The sequence below is a fragment of the Gorilla gorilla genome, chromosome 16 (genome assembly GCF_029281585.2).
Source record: "Gorilla gorilla gorilla isolate KB3781 chromosome 16, NHGRI_mGorGor1-v2.1_pri, whole genome shotgun sequence".
Taxonomy (NCBI): Eukaryota; Metazoa; Chordata; class Mammalia; order Primates; family Hominidae; genus Gorilla; species Gorilla gorilla.
The window spans coordinates 24,627,840-24,650,083 of NC_073240.2; the positions used below are offsets into that span (position 1 = coordinate 24,627,840).

The 22,244-nt window shown below is 35.4% G+C and overlaps 1 long non-coding RNA gene across 1 annotated transcript in view; it reads left to right on the plus strand.

Annotated features, from left to right (window-relative positions):
- LOC115933516 (uncharacterized) overlaps nucleotides 1-22,244 on the plus strand; it is a 74,183-nt gene that overhangs the window by 38,339 nt on the left and 13,600 nt on the right. The gene's annotated exons all lie outside the window — the stretch shown is intronic.

Here is a 22,244-nt window from a genome sequence, read left to right on the forward strand (position 1 = left end):
TATACAAAACACAAAAAAAGTTAAAAAGGACAAAATATCTAAATGTAAAACCAGAAACCATAGGACGTTTGGATGAGAACAGAGAGAAAAAGTTCCTTGTCAGCACCCTTGGCAATGATTTTTTTGTTTGTTTTTTCGGATATCATATCAAAAGCTCAGGCTACATAAGTGTATTAGTCTGTTCTCACACTGCTGTGAAGGAATACCCGAGACTGGGTAATTCACAACAGAAAGAGTTTTAATTGACTCAAAGTTCTGCAGGGCTGGGGAAATCCTGGGAAATTTACAATCATGGTGGAAGGGGAAGCAACATGTCTTCCTTCACGTTGCGGCAGGAGAAAGAAGTGCTGAGCAGAGGGGGAGAAGCCCCTCATAAAACCATCAGATCTCATGAGAACTCACTCACTATCAGAAAAACAGCATGGGGGTAACCACCCCCATGATTCAATTACCTCCCACCGGGTCCCTCCCATGGCATGTGGGGATTATGGGAACTACAATTCAAGATGGGATTTGGGTGGAGACACAGCCAAACCATACCAATGAGCAATGCTATAAAAATAAAACATCAAACCTAAAAAGCTTATTCAAAGCAAAGGAAACAACAAAATAAAATGGAAGCTAGGGATTTGGAAAATATTTGTAAACCACATATCTGAAAAAGGGTTACTACCTAAAATTTATAAATAATTCATACAACTCAGAAAGACAAATACTCAATTAACAAATAGGCAAGGGGCCTAAAGAGACATTTCTCCAGAGAAGATATAAAAATGGCCAACAAGTATGCAATAAGCTGCTCGATATCATTAATCATCAGGGACATGCATTCAAAATAAGTATGTGATATCACCTCATACTCTTTAGGATCAAAATATCAAGAGATAACAAACATTGGCGAAGGTATGGGGAAAACGGACCCTTTGTATACTGTTGGTGGGAATGCAAATTACTATAGACATAATGGAAAACAGAATGGAAATTTTTTTTTTAATATTAAAATAGGGCTATCATATCATACCACCCCATTACTGGGTATTTATCCAAAGAAAACGATATCAGTATGTCAAAAGATATTTACACTCCCATGTTAATTGCAACATCATTCACACTAGCTATGATATAGAATCAACATAATTGTTTGTTAATAAATGAATAAAATGTGGTATATTTAATCAATGGAATATGATTCAACCTTTTTTTTAAAAAACTAAACCTCGTCATTTGTGACACACAGTGAACCTGAAAGACATTATGTTAAGTTAAATAAACCAGGCCCAGAAAGACAAAGACCACATGATCTCATTTATATTTGGAATCTAAAAAGTTGAACTCATAGAATTAGATAATAGAATGATGGTGTCCAGGGGCTACGGATGGGGGCGTGGATGAGTGTTGGTGTGATGTTAATCAAAGGATACAAAATTTCAGTTAGCTAGAAGGAATAAGTTCAAGAGATGTTTTGTACAACATACGTCTATAGTTAAAAACAATGCCTTGAATTCTTGGAAATTGCTAAGAAAAGAGATGTAAAGTGTTCTCACCATCAAAAGTATATGAGGTAGTATATATGTTACTTGGCTGTATGTAGCAATTTTATGATGTAAACATACTACAAAACACATTGTACATGATATATACAATTTTGTCAACTAAAAAATAGATGTTTATAAATAAATAAGAAAAAGACTAAATCACATAAAAATATATTAAACATGGCAATGTTTGGAATTATTATAGCTGCCTCTCTACATATATTAATCTCCTCCTTTTCAAAAGACCACATTAAATTTATTTCAAAAGAACATTAGCAATTTAAACCAAGCACATTTATAAAACTAGGACAATTAGTAGCAGGGAGATAACAATACATTTCTGGAAGATAGAAGGCAGATGGAAAGGTGGTAACTGATAATTCAGAGAAAAGCACCACAGCCTAAGTTTCTTATGGTATCTCAACATGTGAGGTAAAAGCCTTTCTGCGCTTTAGACACCTAAAATTCCCAGGTCTCAAAAATTCTGAGATAAATATTTGGGACAAGGCAAATTTTAGGAATTTAAAACCATCCTTGAAAATCTAAAAACAATTTAGAATGGTGCTAAAGACATACAATGCAATAGGAAGGTTTCAAGCAAGTAAAGATGGGACAAACATAAAATGGCAAACCTTGGGGGCAAAATTTCCTTCAAAATACCATTTTATTTCTTTTTCCACAGATAGGTTTTGAGAAAAAAGCAGACAAAAACTTTCACTCAGAGTTGAGACTGGAGAAATATATAATATAAATAATAAATATATGAGAATTTAAGCTACTTGATAAAAATCAGGATTTTTCTTTTCAGTTTTTACTTCATATTTGTATTTCATATTTGTTGATGCTCTGTTGTTAGGAACATATACATTTAAGATTGCTATGTTTTCTTAATGAATTTACACCATTTATAGTTTGGAATATTTCTCCTTATCTCTAGAAATAGTATTTTATCTGAAGTCTACTTCAGACTTTGTTTTTCTTTACTTGGTACAAATGCAACCATAACAGCCTTTCTTTACTTGGTACAAATGCAGCCCCCTTCTACAACATGACCTTCCTCATAATTATTCCTTATGCCCTGTGAATTATTACAAGGTTTCTCCATCCTAGCTGGTGGAAACAAAATGTTTCCTAGCCCTCTGGAAGCTCCAGTTGGTTTGCTGTGTGCTTCAAGGTGTGTCTTTCCATTATCCTGGGGAGATTCCTCACACATGTGTACATCACTCCTTGGTCTGATTCAGGGAAATGCCTCAGCACATCCCTTGAGCTGTCACTCTGTCTGTATCAGCTTCTTCCTCTTAGTACCCTACCTGGCAGTCCAGCCATCTATGCCTTCCTGAACTTAGTGCCCTTATCTCCACATTTAAGCAGGAGAACACTGCTCCTGCTAGGTTCTCCCTGCTTGTTCTGAGGCCTGACAATGATTTTGAACTTACTCTGTTTTCCTTCTCTCAGGTATCACAGTCCTGTGCTACCTAATGTTCCTTGCCTTAAAATAAATCGTTTTACATTTTTTTGGGGGAAGGTTCTAGTTGTATTTAGCAGGAGGGCAAATCTCATAAAAGTCAGTCCTTCATGGAAGGAGCTATCCAGTTCTTTCTTTTTTTTTTTTTTTTTATTTTGGAAACGGAGTCTCGCTCTGTCTCCCAGGCTGGAGTGCATCTCCATCTCGGTTCACTGCAAGCTCCGCCTCCCGGGTTCACGCCATTCTCCTGCCTCAGCCTCCCGAGTAGCTGGAACTGCAGGCGCCCGCCACCGCGCCCGACTAATTTTTTGTATTTTTAGTAGAGACGGGGTTTCACCGTGTTAGCCAGGATGGTCTCGATCTCCTGACCTCGTGATCCGCCCGCCTCAGCCTCCCAAAGTGCTGGGATTACAGGCGTGAGCCACCGCGCCCGGCCACTAGTTATTTCTTAAACCATGAACAGATAGCCACAGATCAATAGTTATATGAAGAAAACCAGCATCTAGGAAGAAGAGAGGGAGGTCAATATATTTAGAAAGTTAAGGATAAAGCAGAAGTAAATCAGGGCACAATGGATAATATTTAAGAAATTACTAATTTATTTTCTCAGTGATATTGGAGAAGATACTGTATATAAAAAGATAGAAATGCCATAAAAAATAGAAACTATGCATCTCTGAGAAATTAAAACTATGATTTAAAATACAAACTAATGTGAAATGAGAGTAGTACTAAAGGAAATTCTCTAAAAATATAAAAATATGAGAAGGTATGTAAAACAGAAAAAATAAGGAACAGAAAGGTCTATAGTGAAACAGCTACATGTTGTGCTTCAACAAGAAAGATCGTAACTAGAAAACATAAGACAAAGCTGCAACAGAAGGTTGTGGCAGAGTCATGAACAAAACACAGAGTAAGTTAAAACATTATTAACAATTGAAGTGAAAATAAAAACAACCCCAATTGTACATGACACTATGAATAACTCAAAAATGATGACTTGGCATTTCAAAAGCAAATGTGAACCTAAAATGCTAATTGGCTTCCTATTTATGTATTTACAGAATCAAGATCACTAAAAATATTTTGCATCAATTTACAGAAAAAAATGCTTACAATAAATGAATACACATTCATATGTTTATAATAGATATGGTACAGTTCAGAATAGGAAGAAAATGAAGGTGAATGTTAGAACAATGTATAGTCCTCCCTTGGTATGCATAGGGAATTGGTTTCAGGACTCCTTTGGATACTAAGACCCATGGATGCTCAAGTTCCCTATATAAAACGACATAGTATTGGCCGGGCGCGGCGGCTCACGCCTGTAATCAAAGCACTTTGCGAGGCCGAGGCGGGTGGATCACGAGGTCAGGAGATCCAGATCATCCTGGCTAACACGGTGAAACCCCGTCTCTACTAAAAATACAAAAATTTAGCCGGGCGTGGTGGCGGGTGCCTGTAGTCCCAGCTACTCGGGAGGCTGAGGCAGGAGAATGGCGTGAACCCAGGAGGCGGAGCTTGCAGTGAGCCGAGATTGCACCACTGCACTCCAGCATGGGCGACAGAGCGAGACTCCGTCTCAAAAAATAAATAAATAAATAAATAGATAAATAAAATGACATAGTATTTTCATATAACCTACGTACATTCTCCCATATGCATTACATCATCTTTACTTATGATACCTACTTCAATATAAATGCATGTAAATAGCATACTGTATTTTTATCTGTATTTTTTACTGTATTGTTATTTTTTGTTTTTTAAAAAAATATTTTTGCTCTGTGGTTGGTTTAATTCACGGATGCAGAAGGTCATAGATACAAAGGGTCAAATATATACACAAATTTTTATTTTGTGTAGCGAGTGGTCGAGAAATTCAGAGTCATACGGGAAACACTGAAATTAGTTTGAAAATAGTTGTATTTTCTTTCTTTATTTGCAGAGTTAGATTTCGTGTTTTAAATTTTTATATGTTGGTCAACATAGCTTTGTTGGATTAATTTTGATTTTTAAAATATATTGAAATATTCTCTGTCTTGATTAGTGATTGTAACAGCTTCATTGAGGCATAATAGATATATCAAAAAGCTGCACATATTTAATGTGTACAATGTGATGAGTTTGGACACTTGCATACACCCATGAAATCACCACCACAGTCAGGGATATAAGCATATCCATCACCTCCAAAAGCTTCCTCAGGCTCCTTTGTTTTCTTGATTGCTGTTGTTGTTTTGGTTTTGGTGTCTGTGTGTGCGTGTTTGTGCGTGTGTGTGTGTGTGTGTGTGTGTTAAGAACACAATATGAGATCTACCCTCTCAAAAATTCTTTAAGTGCACAATACAGCGTTGTCAATTTGGGATACTATGTTGTATGGAAGATGGCTAGTACTTACTCATCTTGCGTAACTGAAACTTCATACCCATTGAACAACAGCTCTGTATTTCTTTCTCTCAGCTCCTGGAAACCACCAATATACTCTCTGCTTCTATGAGTTTGATTACATTAGGTCTCATAAGTGAAATTATAAGCTTTTTGAGAATTAGAACTATTAAGATTAATAAAAATATTATTTTCCAAATTCTTCCAGCTTACTCTCTCACATGCAGGCATTTTTCATTATATGCAGTTGCTATGTTCTATAAATTCACAGATAACACTGAATTAACAAATGCTGAAGGCTTACTCCTGGAAGAAATACAGGCTTAGATTTCTGTGAGTCTCTGGTCACAAAACTTTTTACCAAGCAATCAACACATATCGTAGTTTTATGTGTATTTCTGTTTAAAGACATGTTATTTAATCTGTGTTAAAATACAGATTTATTTACATGAACTCAGCCAACAGCACTATATAAATTATGTCTGAACAAAGCTTGGCTAATTCATAGATTTTCTTCCTAAGACATATCAGCTGTTTTTCCCTCAGAAAAACCATACAGCACTTCAGCATTATCTTTGGGAGATATTTAAATAGTGAAATCACCAACAAAAAGGACAAAGTTGTGAAAAATATGGCACCAATTAGACCATGAAAGGGCCATTTCTTTACAGTATAGAGTTGAAACAAACAGCTTTGGCTCGTTTAATTTTAGCTGGGAACCTGCACACAATGTGAATGAAAGTTTTTGCCACTCACCACTTGTCCACAAGTGACCACAAAAGTGCCACTAGTATTAATTTTGAGGTTACAAATAAATTTTATGAAGTAGAAAAATTTCCATAGGATCCATGATTAATGAGGATCAAATGATATTAAAAATTAAGAAAAAATAAAACTAGGTCTTAAACTTACAGAGTTATGAATGTAAAGATGAACAAAAATGGTTTGTTTAGAGGACTGAATTCTCAAATTGGGAAAAAAATTGCAAAAAATTAAGAAGAAAACATTTGATTAAGATTGTTTCTTTTCTTTTGAGACAGGGTCTTGCTCTGTTGCCCAGGCTGGAGTGCCATGGTGCGACCCTGGCTCACTGCAGCCTCTGTCTAATGGGTTCAAGAAATTCTCATGCCTCAGCTTCCCAGGCAGCTGAGACGGGCTAAATTTTTTATTTTTAGTAGAGACCGGGTTTGGCCATTTTGTCCTGGCTAGTCTCGAACTCCTGTCCTCAAGTGATCCACCCACCTCGGCTTCCAAAAGCAGTGGGATTACAGGTCTCAGCCACCATGCCCGGCCCTGATTTATAATTTTGATTAGGGTAAATAAGATACTTTTAATTCTGTTTGAAGGAATTACTCACAAACTACAGATAGCATCCTCTTAGATATGAGGTTTTCCCTAACAGAAGAGTGCATGCTTACACTTTCTTTTCACGATAAGGACATTTATCTCTCCATATAAAACTAAAAATATTTCATTTAGAAAGATATCCAAAGGTGTAACTTATTTCATTAAGAGTATGATACCACATAACTGAGTGAGGAATGAGGACAGTGATGGGCGAGATGAACCAATAACTATTGGTCCAGTATATGGAAATTGAAGTTCATGGGAAAACACTGATACAGAAAACTACCTACAAATTGGTACCTGTGTTATTTTACATTCAAAAAGTACTTAACAATTCTGTGAAACAGTTGCTGCTCCATTAGAACTCAATTATATGTTAAATGAACTAAATGCCATTTCATTTGCACAGAGGAATCTTTAATAATGATTAATGGAAATTTAATCAAATGAGTTGAGACTCCAATGTGTTTCACAATAGAATATGAATGAGTTATACTTTTACTAACTACATCCATTATCTAGATCATGATGCTGATGAGGTCAAGTTTGAGGGTCTGATCATTATACAGCACATCAAACAAAAAGACTATTATGTAGCATAACAGATGGCACCTTACAATCACCTCTTCACCTTATAAATGTACCCATTCACCACAATAGAACAAAATGATTATGAATAAGGAAAATCACTCACATTGGCTAAAAATATCTTAGACAGTAGTTTTGTTTTGGAATGCAAAAAACAACAATTGGAAGACTTATTAATACATAAGTTCTTAAGAGTGATACATTAAATAAATTATTTACTTTCATAAAAGGAAGAAGGAGACCTTTTGTTTCTCATTCTTCATTACCACAACCACCTATTAACCAAAGTTTGGGTAATTGCATGACATTTGCAAATTAGGGAATAATTATTAATTTATAATGCGTGTATTTCAATCCAGATAAAAATAAAATTTAATAATTTAAAATATGAGTTTTTGTTTTTGTTTTTGTACATAAACACGAGGCACAAGTTGAACAGCAAATATATGCTACTTATTTGTAAAAGGTACATTATTGTAAGCTTTTGCATGTTTTATTCACATTCTATTAGTTTTTATATTTACTTTATATTAGTACAAATGACTATGTACCATGTTATTTTCTGAAACTCATGAAAATCTGAAATGTTTATAAATGCGTTCTTGCATTTTTTCTCTTAAATTAGTTGTGTTGTGCTGACAGAGTCACTAATGTATTTCCCTTACATTTTAATTCTAATACTGACTCTCCATTTATGTGTGTAATTATACTGAATTCCTAACATCCTAGCATTATTAAGGGAGCCAAAAAGCATAATTTATTTTCTTCATTACCTAGTGTTTTATGAATACCTTTTGCTTTGGTAAAAATATTTGACTCACTACATAAATATTTCCCCTTTCTGCTTGTAATTTCTGTAGAGTAGAATATAAAATTGTTTATGATTAATATATTATTATAAAAACTAAATCAAACTACTGCCTATTTTTAATTCATGAGCACATTGTGTATGCTGTGCCAGTGATTATGACAGTATTCAAGGTAATGCTGACACAACATCACAATGCCCCGTTGACATTTCCGCCACTATAAGACCGAAAAAAGTCATTGTTAAATTTAGTTTAAAATCACTACTAAATTTAATTTGGCATTATACAAATTTCAGCATAGCGACACCCTTCATGTAGTTTTTAAGTCAAAATCTCACCTTGTGGACCAACGCAGGTACTGAGTTATTAAGGACTCAGGTAAAGACACCCACTGAGAAAACTACCTGCTATTCAATTGAACTATCTCAAAGAGATGACAGAAGAGACTGGGTTATTGAAACTCAAACCTCTTTATCAAAGAATGTGAGCAATGCATAGTGGATTTCAAGCTAAAGAGAAATTGTATTATTACTGTAATACCCACGTGAACTATACTTTCATGAGCAGTTCCGGTTTGTAAAACCCTCTCCCTGTGCTAAGTATTCTTTTCAGCTTTATATCTTCCAACTGAGCCTACTACTAGACTTTCAAACACGGGTGTTTTAAAAGGTGTCATGTCAAATAGCTCTAATCCAGCTATGTCATAACATGTTACTTTTAAATATTTTAGCTTTGAGTGTGTGTTGAGAGGATCTGAAAGGTTATGTTAATAGATTTTAAGGTGTTACACTCATCGTAAATTTTCTTAAAGAATATATAATTAGGAAAAGTATGCTGTTGGGAATTACAGTTCATGAGGTATCAGAATTGGTTTTAAAATGTACACAATAGGTCTCTTATTTGAAAACCTACCAAGATAAATTTATTAGCTTGGCTTGTACAAAATAACAAGATACATAAGGCATATTAGCTCTTTCCAGCTATAAATTAATTGATTTAAATTCTATAAATCCTTATTTCTTTATTAATAACTCATACCTTTAGAAGTTTTTAGAAAAAGTATTATGTCAGGTCCATACCATATCTTTCTCTCTCCTTATGTTTCACGACTTCAAGTACAGAGACTAAATTACTTTCCTTATTACCTCTTCCATTAGCTGATACTGTAATCACTGACATAAGAAAGGGCTGTATGTGGTTACCTGTCCTGCCCCAGATCCCACACCAAATAAAGACTGTGTGCATGGCATCCCATTTTTAACTCAGTCTTACACATTTCCTTTAACACCACATTAAAATCTTTTCACACATTGGAGCATTCTCTGTAGTTTGTTCCTAGTACTTAGACGTATCAGTGCTCACTTTATATATCTAAACTTACAAAAGTTTTTTCTCATTTCTTCTCTTTATTCTCCTTTCTCTTCCATCTTATTTCACTTTTATCCCCCTATTCATTCCATTTACTAGCCAAAGACAGACAAAAACAAGCAAACAAATAGAAAAAAAAAGTTTAAACAAGGGGTCAAAGTGAAGGTAAATGTGAGCATTTGGGAAAAAGAAAAATAAATGGAATCCCGTTTTGAGTTTTAATTAGACAGTTTTCAGTTAATTAAACTTTTAATGGCTTTAAATGCCAATTCGCTGTATTTACCCAATTCAATAGTTACTTCCATTTATTTTCTCACAAAATGTAAGTGGGTTTTCCAAATTCACAGGGGTGAGAAGTATGGAGAAACGGTCAGCATCAGAGAAAGCCCTGACAAGTAAGGCCACCATGCTGCAGGCTTTCTATCTGATGTCACACCAAACAAAGCAGATGTGATTACGGAGCGGTCACGTGCCCAGTGGAGCTGTCATTCTCTCTCTCAGAAGTTACTGGTAGAGTTCTGTTAATATTGCTTATTTTTAATTCTCATGACATGGAGGACCTGTTTCAGGAACTCAAGTTTTTATCTGATCTTTGCTGATTTCTATTCATCTTGATCCATTGGTACAGTATCTAAAAGAATGCTCACATAATTTGAATTTGAAGATAGACACTTCTAAAATCACCAGCATACATCCAGTTTTTCCAATGTGTCCACATACTTTTTGGCTAATCAAATATTTTTGTTAGGTATGATGGAGGGCATATCTAGTGAGGAAAATGCTAGAAGCATGTGCTCATACCTCCATATTTTTAAAAAAAGCCTTTCTTATTTTTTAATGGCTCTTATATTTAGAAAGGCTAGGTTAGGTTTTTCAATGTATGCTTTACCCAGTTATCCCTTCAAAACCACACAGAATAAATATAGCAGCTTTGCATATGGCATTCCTGTTAATACTCAGATCGTCATACATTCATGTTCCAAAGACTTCACTTGTCTATGCCACATCTTGTGCCTTTAGATATTTCTATGACATGATTTTCTTCACACTTGATCTTCCTGGTCACAGTTTTTTAGATCTTCATTAGTAAACATTTCTTTTTCATATAAAACCCTGAGCTGAATACTGTACATTGGATGTATCTACTTCATCAAAGTTATAAAAATACTTCATTTAAAAATTTAACCTGAAATAAACACTAATATTGATGACTTTCAGGATTATATTGGGCTGTTCATTTTCCTCATCATCTTTCTTTTAAACAACCACTTCATCTTTTCCCTCCCTTTTATTCCTTTCTCTTCTTCAACTACTCTATTCCTAGGTAGGGCCAAACACGGCAGTATTATGTTAAGGATGGGGAAGATAGTGTTCCAGAAGAGGTGACAGAGGAGTGGGAGGGAGAGGACAAGAGTGCCGTGGGGGCAGATTCTTAGTGGTGTGTTTCGAGTAGTGTGAGAAAGTCATGAGTAGGATGGTGACCCAGGACATCATTTCAGAGCGAAAGCAGGGTGAGGCTTGTTTCTACAAGAGATGGACACACCAACATGAGGTAGATTAGGAAAGTGTCTCTGTGCAAAGAAGGGGGAAACAAAACAGAGGGCATGTTGTCAGAGTCCAGGCTGGGTAGAAAAGTGTTGTAGGTGAGAAACGACATGGCATTCAAGCATGGAAATCAGAGTCCAAGAGGGGCCTAGAAATGTGTGCGCAGCCTGGCGTGGGGTGTTAGAAGTTGAGCAGGAAGAGAACATTCTGTTACGGGACACCCGGGCTGGAAGGTTCAAGTCTAACCAGCTCAAGAAGGGCTTTCTTGTAAATAATTGTCTGCGCATTATGGGGAAATCTGGACAAGGGAGGGAGGATCTCGATGCAGGGAAGAAGCATCAGTGCATCAAGAAAGGGACAGAGGTGATGAGAAGTCTGCATATTAAATATGTGTTTGTTATTTCTCATTTCTAATTCTGATCCAGCCACACAAGTTTTTACCCCTTCAAATTTGTAAATTCTTTCCTCAATTAAGAGTGAATCTGGCTCTCTATTCTTAGTATCTTTACATATTTGAACATTCTGTGTGTGTATGTGAGTGTGTTTGTGTGTATGTGTCTGTGAGAGAGAGAAAAGAAAGAAAGAGAGTTTAGTATTTTGAGGCTAATATTGAGATTATTGGTAAATTAAATGATTTGTAATTACTGTGTATTGAAGTGCTTTTCTTTCTAACATTTTATGAGAAACTCTTCAAAGTGATACAATACTTACTAAATAATATGTATTTTTAAGTCAAAGTTTCTTAGAAACTAAATAATTGTATAACATAATGATTAAAGTTGCATCTGCAAATGGCTTGGTTAAACTCCTTACTCAATAATATCGTATATAAATTTATAAACCAAAGTAAATTCTTAATTTCAAATATAATAGCTGGAATAATAATAGAAGATAGAGAAAACTTTCAGTAATGTGCTTTTGTGCACTTTAGTTTTTATTCAGTTTATGAAATATATAATTTGCATATTTATTCAAATGCATTACATATAGTCTCATTTTTAAGACAGTAAGGCTACATTTTGAAAAAGACCTTATAAAATAATTTAATATGAAATAATTATTTTTTGCAGTTAATATTTTCAACTGCATACCCATATATCTTGGTGTCATAGACAGAAGAATGGCCCCTCAAAGATTTTCATATTCTAATGTTTGAAACCTACTAATGTTTTGTTAAATGGCAAAGAGGAAATAAGGATATATAGATGAAATTAAAGTTGCTAATCAGCTGACCTTAGCATGATTATATTCAGTCCAATGTAGTCACAAGAGCACAGAAAGGTGGAAGAGAGGACCAGAGACATGGCAGTATGAGAAGGACTTGGCTCAAAGCGACAGATTTTTGAAATGGAGGAAGGGGCCAAGAGCCAAGGAAAATATGTGGACTCTAGAAGCTGGAAGAGGCAGGGACCAAATTCTCCTTTCCAAGAATCTTCAGAATGAAATGCACCCTACTGACACCTTAAATCTGTGTTGGGCTTCTGATCCACAGAACTCTAAGGTAATAAATTTGTGTTGTGCTAAGACACGATATTTGTGGCCATTCTTTATGGCTGCACTAAAAAATGAACACACTCGATTTTAAGAATTGTATAACAATATCATATATATTACACTTAAGTTTTATATGATATTATTTGTATAGTTTATGTTGGCATAATATAATTTTAATATAGAAGATGTATGCTATATGGATAAAATATTATCAACTACATTATGATGGTAATAACAAGCAATTTATTTTTTCCCCAAAATAGATTTTTCCCCAAAATTGTAGCAGCTTATGATTAAGAGGTAGATGAATGTTTATGTTTCCCTAAACTTTCTAGAATATGCTAAAATAGCTATTTTTCTCATTCAAGAAAACATTTTCTTATAAATGAATACACTGCTAATCTCTGCAATGTGTAATACGTAATGCTGGTGTGGTAAATTAAGAAATACAACCAGTGAATCAGAAATCATATGTTTTGAGCATTGTAGACATTAACAAACAACAACAGAATTCATAAAATACTATATATCATCTTGAATGCTTTTCTTCATGCAAATAACTGTTAGGACTTTTAAATCAACATTTTATTAATGTAATCTCAATCATTGTGCTTTAAGCATGGTGTTTGAAAAGTACGTATTTATAGGAAACCACTTTGGGACTGACTGATTTATTCTTTCCAAAGCCATTTGGTTAGAAGCCCTCCCTTCCTTTCTATCTCCCCTCCTTCCTTTTTTCAATTTTATTTTTCTGTTATTTTTGTATACACAAGTACTTAAATTAAGTGCTAATGATTGATAAACAAAAGTGCATATAGTTATTGAAGAGCTTTATGATCCAATATAAAAACATGTTATGGAAGATATACAGAATTGTTGAAAATACTGGAAATGATAAATTATTATACCAATATTAATAAACATAAAAAATAACACAAGCTTATGGCATCAAATCCATACTGCAAGCAAGTATAAGACAAACAGTAAAAAGTCACCCCTTCTTCCACTTTTAATATCCATTCTCCAAGGAAAAAAACGGTTTTAACTATGTAAAATATTAGGTGTTATCACAGAATCCCATTTCTAAGTACATAGCCACTGAAAGCTTTATTTCTTGAATTATCCACATGAAACAACTCCCACTGACTTCCCATAGTCACTGTGAGAGATAAAGAACACAACACGTTTTCCCTCTCACACGGCTTTGAGTATAATAAGGAATAGCACTCCTTTGGTCTTAAAGACCCTGGTAGCCTAGATTTGCGGTTTGTTGTAATGGCAGTCAAGTTTATTGTGTCCTTAGCATAAGGTAGCTGCATGTCTAAACTAAGAATAATTAATTCTTTTGATCCAGGAGCATGCTATGCCTTTCTACTTGTTTGTGTCCTCTTCAATTTAATATCATTAAAATGGACATACTGCAAAAAGCAATCTACAGATTCAATGCAATCCCTATCAAAACACCAATTTTTTTTTACAGAAATAGAAAAAAAAATTCTAAAATTTGCATGTAACCAAGAAAGAGCCTGGCTAACCAAAGGAATACTGAGCAAAAACAGCAAAGCTGGAGGCATTGCACTGCCTGACTTCAAAATATATTACAAAGCCACAGGGAATAAAAAAACGTGGTACTGGTATAAAAACAGACACATACACCAATGGAACACAATAGAGAATCTAGAAATAAATCCATATATTTACAGTCAACTGATCTTTGGGAAAGCTGTCAAGAATAAACACTGGGGAAAGGATACCTTCCTCAATAAATGGTGCTGGGAAAACTGGATAACCAGAAGAAGAATGAAACTGGACCTCTATCTCTCACCATATAGAAAAATCAGTTCGAGATGAATATAGGCCCAAAACTACTAAAAATATTAGAAGAAAACGTAACGAAAATTCTTCATGACATTAGTCTAGGCAAAAGTTTTATGACTAAGTCCTCAAAATCACAGGCTACAAATATAGGCAAATAGTACTATATTAAAATCAATGCTTCTGCAAAGCAAATGAAATAATCAACAGAGTGACGAGGCACCCTTTTGAATGGGAGAAAATATTTGTAAACTACTCACTTGGCAGGGGATTAATATCCAGAAAATACAAGGAACTCAAATCAGTAGTAAAAAACAAAAACAAAAACAAACCAATAATCCCATTAATAAACGGGCAAAGGGCGGCCGGGCGCGGTGGCTCACGCCTGTAATCCCAGCACTTTGGGAGGCCGAGGCGGGCGGATCACGAGGTCAGGAGATCTAGGCCATCCTGGTTAACACAGTGAAACCCCGTCTCTAGTAAAAATACAAAAAATTAGCGGGGCGTGGGGGCGGGCGCCTGTAGTCCCAGCTATTCAGGAGGCTGAAGCAGGAGAATGGCGTGAACCCGGGAGGCGGAGCTTGCAGTGAGCCGAGATCGCGCCACTGCACTCCAGCCTGGGCCACAGAGCGAGACTCCGTCTCAAAAAAAAAACAAAAAAAAAGGGCAAAGGGCATGAATAGACATTTTTCAAAAGGAGGCATAATAGCCAAGTGTATGAAAAAGTGTTCAACATCACTAATCACAAAAGAAATGTAGCTCAAAACCACAATAAGATATCATCTTACTCCAGTTAAAATGGCTTGTTTAAAAAAAGACAAAACAACAAATGTTGACAAGGATGTTGAAAAAAGAGAAATGTTATACACTGTTGGTGAGAATGCAAATTAATACAGTCAGTATGGAAAACAGTATGGAGATTTAAAAAAAAAAACCTAAAATAAAACAACCATACAGTCCGGCAGTCCTACTACGGTGTATTTATGCAAAGGAAAAGAAGTCACTATATCCAAGAGACATCTGCACCCCCATATTTGTTGCACTATTGTTCACAATAGCAAAGATATGAAATCAACCTAAGTGTCCATTAATGAATGAAGAAAATATGGCATATATACACAATGAAATACGATTTGCCTATAAAAAAGAATGAAATCATGTCATTTGCAGCAACATGGATGAAACTGGAGGTTATCATTTAGGTAAAAGAAGCCAGATACAGAAAGACAAATACCACATTTTCTTACTCATATGTGAAGCCTAAAAAAACTTATCACATGGAAGTAGACAGTGTAATGACAGACACCAGAGACTGGCAAGAGTGCCTGTGGGTGAGGGTGGCAGGAATGAAAAGAGGTTGGTTAATGGATGCAACCATACAGATAGATGGAAGGAATAAGTTCTAATGTTTGATGATAGAGTAGGGCAATGATAGTTAACAACATATTGTATTTTTTTATAAATATATATTTTTTATTATACTTTAAGTTCTAGGGTACATGTGCACAACGTGCAGGTTTGTTACATATGTATACATGTGCCATGTTGGTGTGCTGCACCCATTAACTCGTCATTTACATTAGTTATATCTCCTAATGCTATCCCTCCCCCCTCCCCCCACCCCACAACAGGCCCTGGTGTGTGATGTTCCCCTTCCTGCGTCCAAGTGTTCTCACTGTTCAATTCCCACCTATGAGTGAGAACATGCTGTGTTTGGCTTTTTGTTCTTGCGATAGTTTGCTGAGAATGGTTTCCAGCTTCATCTATGTCCCTACAAAGGACATGAACTCATCATTTTTTATGGCTGCATAGTATTCCATGGTGTATATGTGCCACATTTTCTTAATCCAGTCTATCATGGATGGACATTTGGGTTGGTTCCCAGTCTTTGCTATTGTGAATAGTGCCGCAATAAACATACATATTTTTTAAAATAGTCAGAAAAAAGGACTTGAAATGTGCCCAACACATACAAGTGGTACATACTCAGATGATGGAAATCCTAAATATCCTGACTGGATCATTGCACATTCTGTGCACGTAACAAAATTTCACACTTACTCCATAAATATGTGCAAATATAAGGTATCAAAAATTATTTTAAAGGTAAAAAAATAAATAAACCGAGGGAACTTGGCAAACATCTCTTAATTTGAAATGACACTTGCATTTTTTGGGAATCCTGTGTTCTTTATATGTCTCCATGTCTAGGTCTCCATTAATGAATTGAAGAGAAACAGATCCATTTGAATTATAGGTGGACAAGTTGTTTAAGTGGATATCCCATTTGACACATTTTCAGACTTCTTAAACAAATTTTAAGAGTCAACATGTACCTTTCTTTGTGAATAGGTAATATTTGGTTGAGTCAGCAGAGCCTGCCTTGGCTCTCAAGAACAGATCATGTTCATCAGGACTCAAACAATTCACATTACTAATGGGTCTAGTCTCAAGCAGAAAATCTAAGGCAATGAGGATGATATTTAAACATTGTTTGGGTATTATATTTGATAGTAAATAAAGGCCATAAGACAACTGTTACTAGGCCCTGTCATTAGAATTACCATGTTCTAAAATTTATTTTAGTGAACAATACTGTTTAGGCCAGGAAAAAATAAAATATAATAAATATTGTCATTTGCATCAATAAACCAGTTTCATAATCACACTGTTTATTGTAGGGAATTAATTATCTCATTAAGTATGTTTCTCTCAGTGCATTGTAGCTTCATTTTTTTCCTAAACCATATGTATACATACACACACATCTATGTATACATATGTAATGTAATGTTACCAAAATCAAATTAATAGACCCATGTGTATGTGTGTGTATACATATACACATTTTCTGTTTTTATAGGGAGTGGAGGATAATATATTCAATCAATGAATTCAAAGAATTTTGTAGTCTGAATTTAAAAAAATCTGTAATCTTCCTCTCACTCCTAACAGAGTTTTATTGGAAATAATAATTCTAGATTAATGATATTTTCCCACAACAATTTGAATTTTTTATCATTTTTTTGGTCCTAAAATCAAGTGGTAGTAATGAGCAGTCTGATGCCAACCTGGTTTTCTTTCAAATAGTTTCTCATCCCCCTCTTGGGGACACTTGAATTTCATCTTTGCTTTCATTGGGCTAATATTTTACTTGTCACATAAAAGTAGGGCACTAATTTCAAAAGCTATAAAAATTCCTTTAAATAATCAACTTGGTATCTCTCTCACTTGATACCCCATCTCTGAAACTGCCAAGACTGAGTGTGGAAATGTTAGTGTGCCAAAGAAAGAATAGTTGCCATTTTTACTACTACATCTTATGGTCTGTTTCTCTAGCTGTGGTTTACATATTATGTACATATTATATATTCCCATTTACTTTTTTTAACCTTTATTTTTTCCCAGCTTTATCGAAGTATAATTGACAAATAAAAATTGTATAGAGTTGTAATTGGTAGTTCACACCTGTAATCTTAACCACTTGAGAGGTTGAGGCGAGAGGATCGCGTGAGGCCAGGAGATTGAAAACAGCCTGGGCAACATAGTGAGATCCCCATCTCTATTTTTTTAAAATTAGCTGAGCATAGTAGCTCATTCCTGTAATCCCAGCTACTCTGGACCCTGAGGTGCAGCGATCACTTGAGCCCAGGAGTTCATGGCTGAAGCGAGCTATGCTCATGTCACTGCACTCCAACCTGGGCAACAGAGTGAGACCCTGTCTTTTATACAAAAATGTACATATATAAGGAGTACAATGGGCAACTCGTAAATGTCCTCACCACACACACACACACACACACACACACACACACAACTGTGTAGTGAAGGGTCTATTAATTTGATTTTGGGAACTTTACATTACATATGTATATAAAATCGTCAAAGAGCAAACTTCAAGTACACAATACAGTATTATTAACTGTATTCACAATGTATATTAGATCTCCAGAACTTATTAATTTTATAACAGAAAATGTGTATCCTTTGACCAGTCTTTCCATTTTCCTTACCACTTTCCAGCCCCTGGCAACCAACTTTCCAATCTCTGCTTCTACAGTGTAAACTTTATAGATACCACAAATAAGTTATTCACAATAGCCAAGATATGGAAACAACCTAAGTGACTATCAGTGGATGAATGGATGAAAAAATAATGGATATTATACAGCCATAAAAAGTGCACATGTACCCTAGAACTTAAAGCATAATTTTAAAAAAAGAAAGAAAAAGGAAAGTGCAGGTATCTCTACAATGTGGTAATTTCATTTCCTTTAGGTATATACTCAGAAAAGGGACTGCTGTGTCATATAGACAGTTATTGTTGTACAGAAATAAAATTAATTTTTGTATATTGATTTTATATCTGCAACTTAGTTAAATTCATTTACTAATACTAACAGATTTTTTGTCTATTCTTTAGTATTTTCTACATATAGGATTGTGTAATCGTCTGCAAATAAGGATAATTTTACTCGTTCTTTTTCCTTTTGTATGCTTTTTATTTCTTTTTCTTGTCTGGTTGCTGTTGCTAGTACTTCCAATGGCATATTGACTAAATGTAGGCAGGGTGAATATCCTTGCCTAGTATTGGAATTTAGAGGAAAAGTTTTTAGTTCTTCCCCATTGATTATGATGTTAGCTGTGGGATTTTCATAAATGACCTTTATTACATTGAGAAAATGTCCCTCTTTATCTAATTTGTTGAGTATTATCATAAAAGAATGTTAAATTTTGTCAAATGGCTTTTCTGCATCAATTGCCATAATCATTTGTGGTTTATTCTTCATTCTGTTAATATGATGTATTGCTTTGATTGATTTTTGTATGTTAATTCAGCCTTGCATGTCAGGGATAAATCCCACTTGGTCTTGATATGTAATCTTGTTGATGAGCCGTCCAATTTGTATTGTTAATAATTTATTAAACATTTCTGCATCTATATTCATCAGAGATATCAGCCTGTAATTTTCCTTCCTTGTGATGTCTTTGTCTGGCTTTGGTATCAGGGTGACATTGGCCTCATAAAATGGGTTTGGAAGTATTCCCTCTACCTCTATTTGTGAAAGAGCTTAAGAAGGATTGCTGTTGGCCTGGCTCAGTGGCTTACGTGTGTTGTCCTGGTACTTTGAGAGGCCGAGGTGGGTGGATCATCCGAGGTCAGGAGTTCAAGACCAGCCTGGCCAACATGGTGAAACCTCGTCTCTACTAAAAATACAAAAATTAGCTGGGCATGGTGATGGGCACCTGTAATCCAGGCTACTCGGGAGGCTGAGGCAGGAGAATAGCTTAAACCTGGGAGGCGGAGGTTGCAGTGAGGCGAGATCACTCCATTGCACTGCAGCATGGGTGACAAGAGCAAAACTCGGCCTCAGAAAAGAAAAAAAAAAAAAGAAGAAGGACTGAGTTAATTCTTCCTTGAACATTTGGTAGACTTCAGCAATGAAGTTACCAGAAGTTTTCTTTGTTTAGAGGCTTTTAATTACTACTTCAATCTCTTTATTTGTTATTGGTCTTTTCAGGCTTCGTCTTTCTTCCTGAGTCAATCTTAGTGGGTTTAAAGTTTTCTAGGAATTTATTTCCTCTAAGTTATCTAATTTATTGGCAGATATTTGCTCATTATTATTCCCTATAATCCTTTATTTTGAGGTATCTCTTGTAATGTTTCCACTTTCATTTCTGACTTATTTAAGTCTTTTTAAATAAGACTTACTTTTTAAAAAATGTATCTTTTTGGAACTGAGAAAGTTTCCTTGACACTTAAATTTACATGGAAATACTACTGTAATAAATGTAGGTTTTTTGAAAATTTTCAGTTAAGTATTCTAATCAAAGACCCAAAAGCAGGACTCACTATCTATAACACCATTTATTTTTTAATCTGTAGAAAACCATCTGTAGAAAAACATTAAGACTTTTTTTACAGTTTTTTAATACTTTTGTGTTAGGTTTAGGGGTGCGTGTGCAGGTTTGTCACGTAGGTGAACGTGTGTCATGGTGGTTTCATCACCCAGGTAGTAAGCCTAGTACTCATTAATTATTTTCCCTGATGCTCTCCCTCCCCCAACCCTTCATCCTCCAATAGGCCCCAGTGTGTGTTGTTCCCCTTGCTGTGACCGTGTGTTCTCATCATTTAGCTTCCAAAATACTGCATTTTGTTCTCACTTATGAAGAAAATTTGCTAAGAATAATGTCCTCCAGCTCCATCCATAACCCTGCAAAGAACATGATCTCATTTTGTTCATAGCTGCATAGTATTCCACCTTTATGTGTACCACATTTTCTTTATTCAGTTTACCACTGATGGGTAGACTAGAGATCTAGAGAGAGACAGAGGTTGTTCTTATGAAATACAGTCTGTTAGAAGTTTGTCTGTCTAAATTTAAAATGTGTGTCATACTTTGCTTCTTGAAATAAATGACCCCAGAGTTTAATAAGCAATACGTATTTTAAAGGAAGTCTTGGCATAAACTCATAAGATATTTTTAACTGTTATGAGGACTAAGCAACAGGTATGCTTCAGTAAACACTAACATTTGTGTATATGCTGATTTATATACAATATTTAGGAGCTTTTCACTAAATAGTTAGAATCTAAATGTAAAATATTTAATCTCCTTGAAGTAGGTCCAAGGTAAACTTAAATAGTGCCAATGTATTTTGCACTGGAACTCTTTGGAAATATGTTTATAGCTGTCACAAGTTAATTTCCAATTTTGTATTCTTGAGATAATGGCATTTGTCTATATTGAAGTATATAGGAGATTTTCCAATACTTTCTGCTGATAATAAAGGACACTGTAGTTACTTCTTCTTAAAATCATACTAAGTAATCAAACATGTTTGTGGTTCAGAAGCATGTTTAGTATATACAGAACAAACATTAATAATATGAGTGTATTGTTCCCAATGAAAACAATTCTATTGTACAACCTGTTCACATTCTTTCAGCAGAATGTATAACACTGTTAGAATGATAGCCGCAGGAGGCAACAACATTCCTAGGCAAATAGGGGAGGGTCCCCAGTAAAACTCCACTTTCAAGTCAAAGACAGTTTAAAACCCAAGCTACAAGTCTCAAAAAAATCTATAAACAGGATTGAGAACCTCTCTTCCTGTTTGACATGCTTTCCTCTGATTGGTCCCCGCACTTCACCTATTGTACATATACCTACCCTTCCCTAATTGTTGTTTCGGTGCCATCATCTTACCCTCGTATGGATGTCGGAGTCCCCTGGAGGAGTCACTTGCGACACACCTGGTTCAACCACAAGCCCTGCATGGAGTGTGCACCTGTGCCAGCACTTGGAGTGGTCAGCCGGACCTGGCACTCACTCATCCAGACACACCCTCCACCGGGGGCTGAGTGCACCATCACGGTGGTCATGGTATCCATGTAGAGCACAAGCCAAGCACGGCCTGGTGGGCTGAGTGGGAGGTGCACCTCCTGTGGTGAACCCAGGGCCAAGCAAGGCCTGGGCAGGGGTGTCAACAGCTGGGGAGGTCTCTGGCTGGCAAAGTGGCTGAGAAATATCCTGCATCAAGAATTTTATTCCATTTTTGGGATGGGGCAAAGGCAATTCATTTACTGATTTTAATTTTCTCTATATTTTGTCCAAAGATTTAACGATTAAAGTTGTGTCCATGTACTACTATATATGTATTTAGGGTTAACTGAGATAGGCCTTTTAGTTCTTGATTCTGGAAATTATATCTGACTTAAATATTTACTCTTGGAGATTTTGGATGTATTTTTTTGACTTTTTTTATAGGCCACACCATGTGATGAATTAAAATTAGTTTTGTGTCATTTGCCAAGTAGGCCCATCTATCCCCGTTAAGTCTTATTAACCAGACACTCTTTTTTTTTTTTTTTTTTCCATGTCAGGT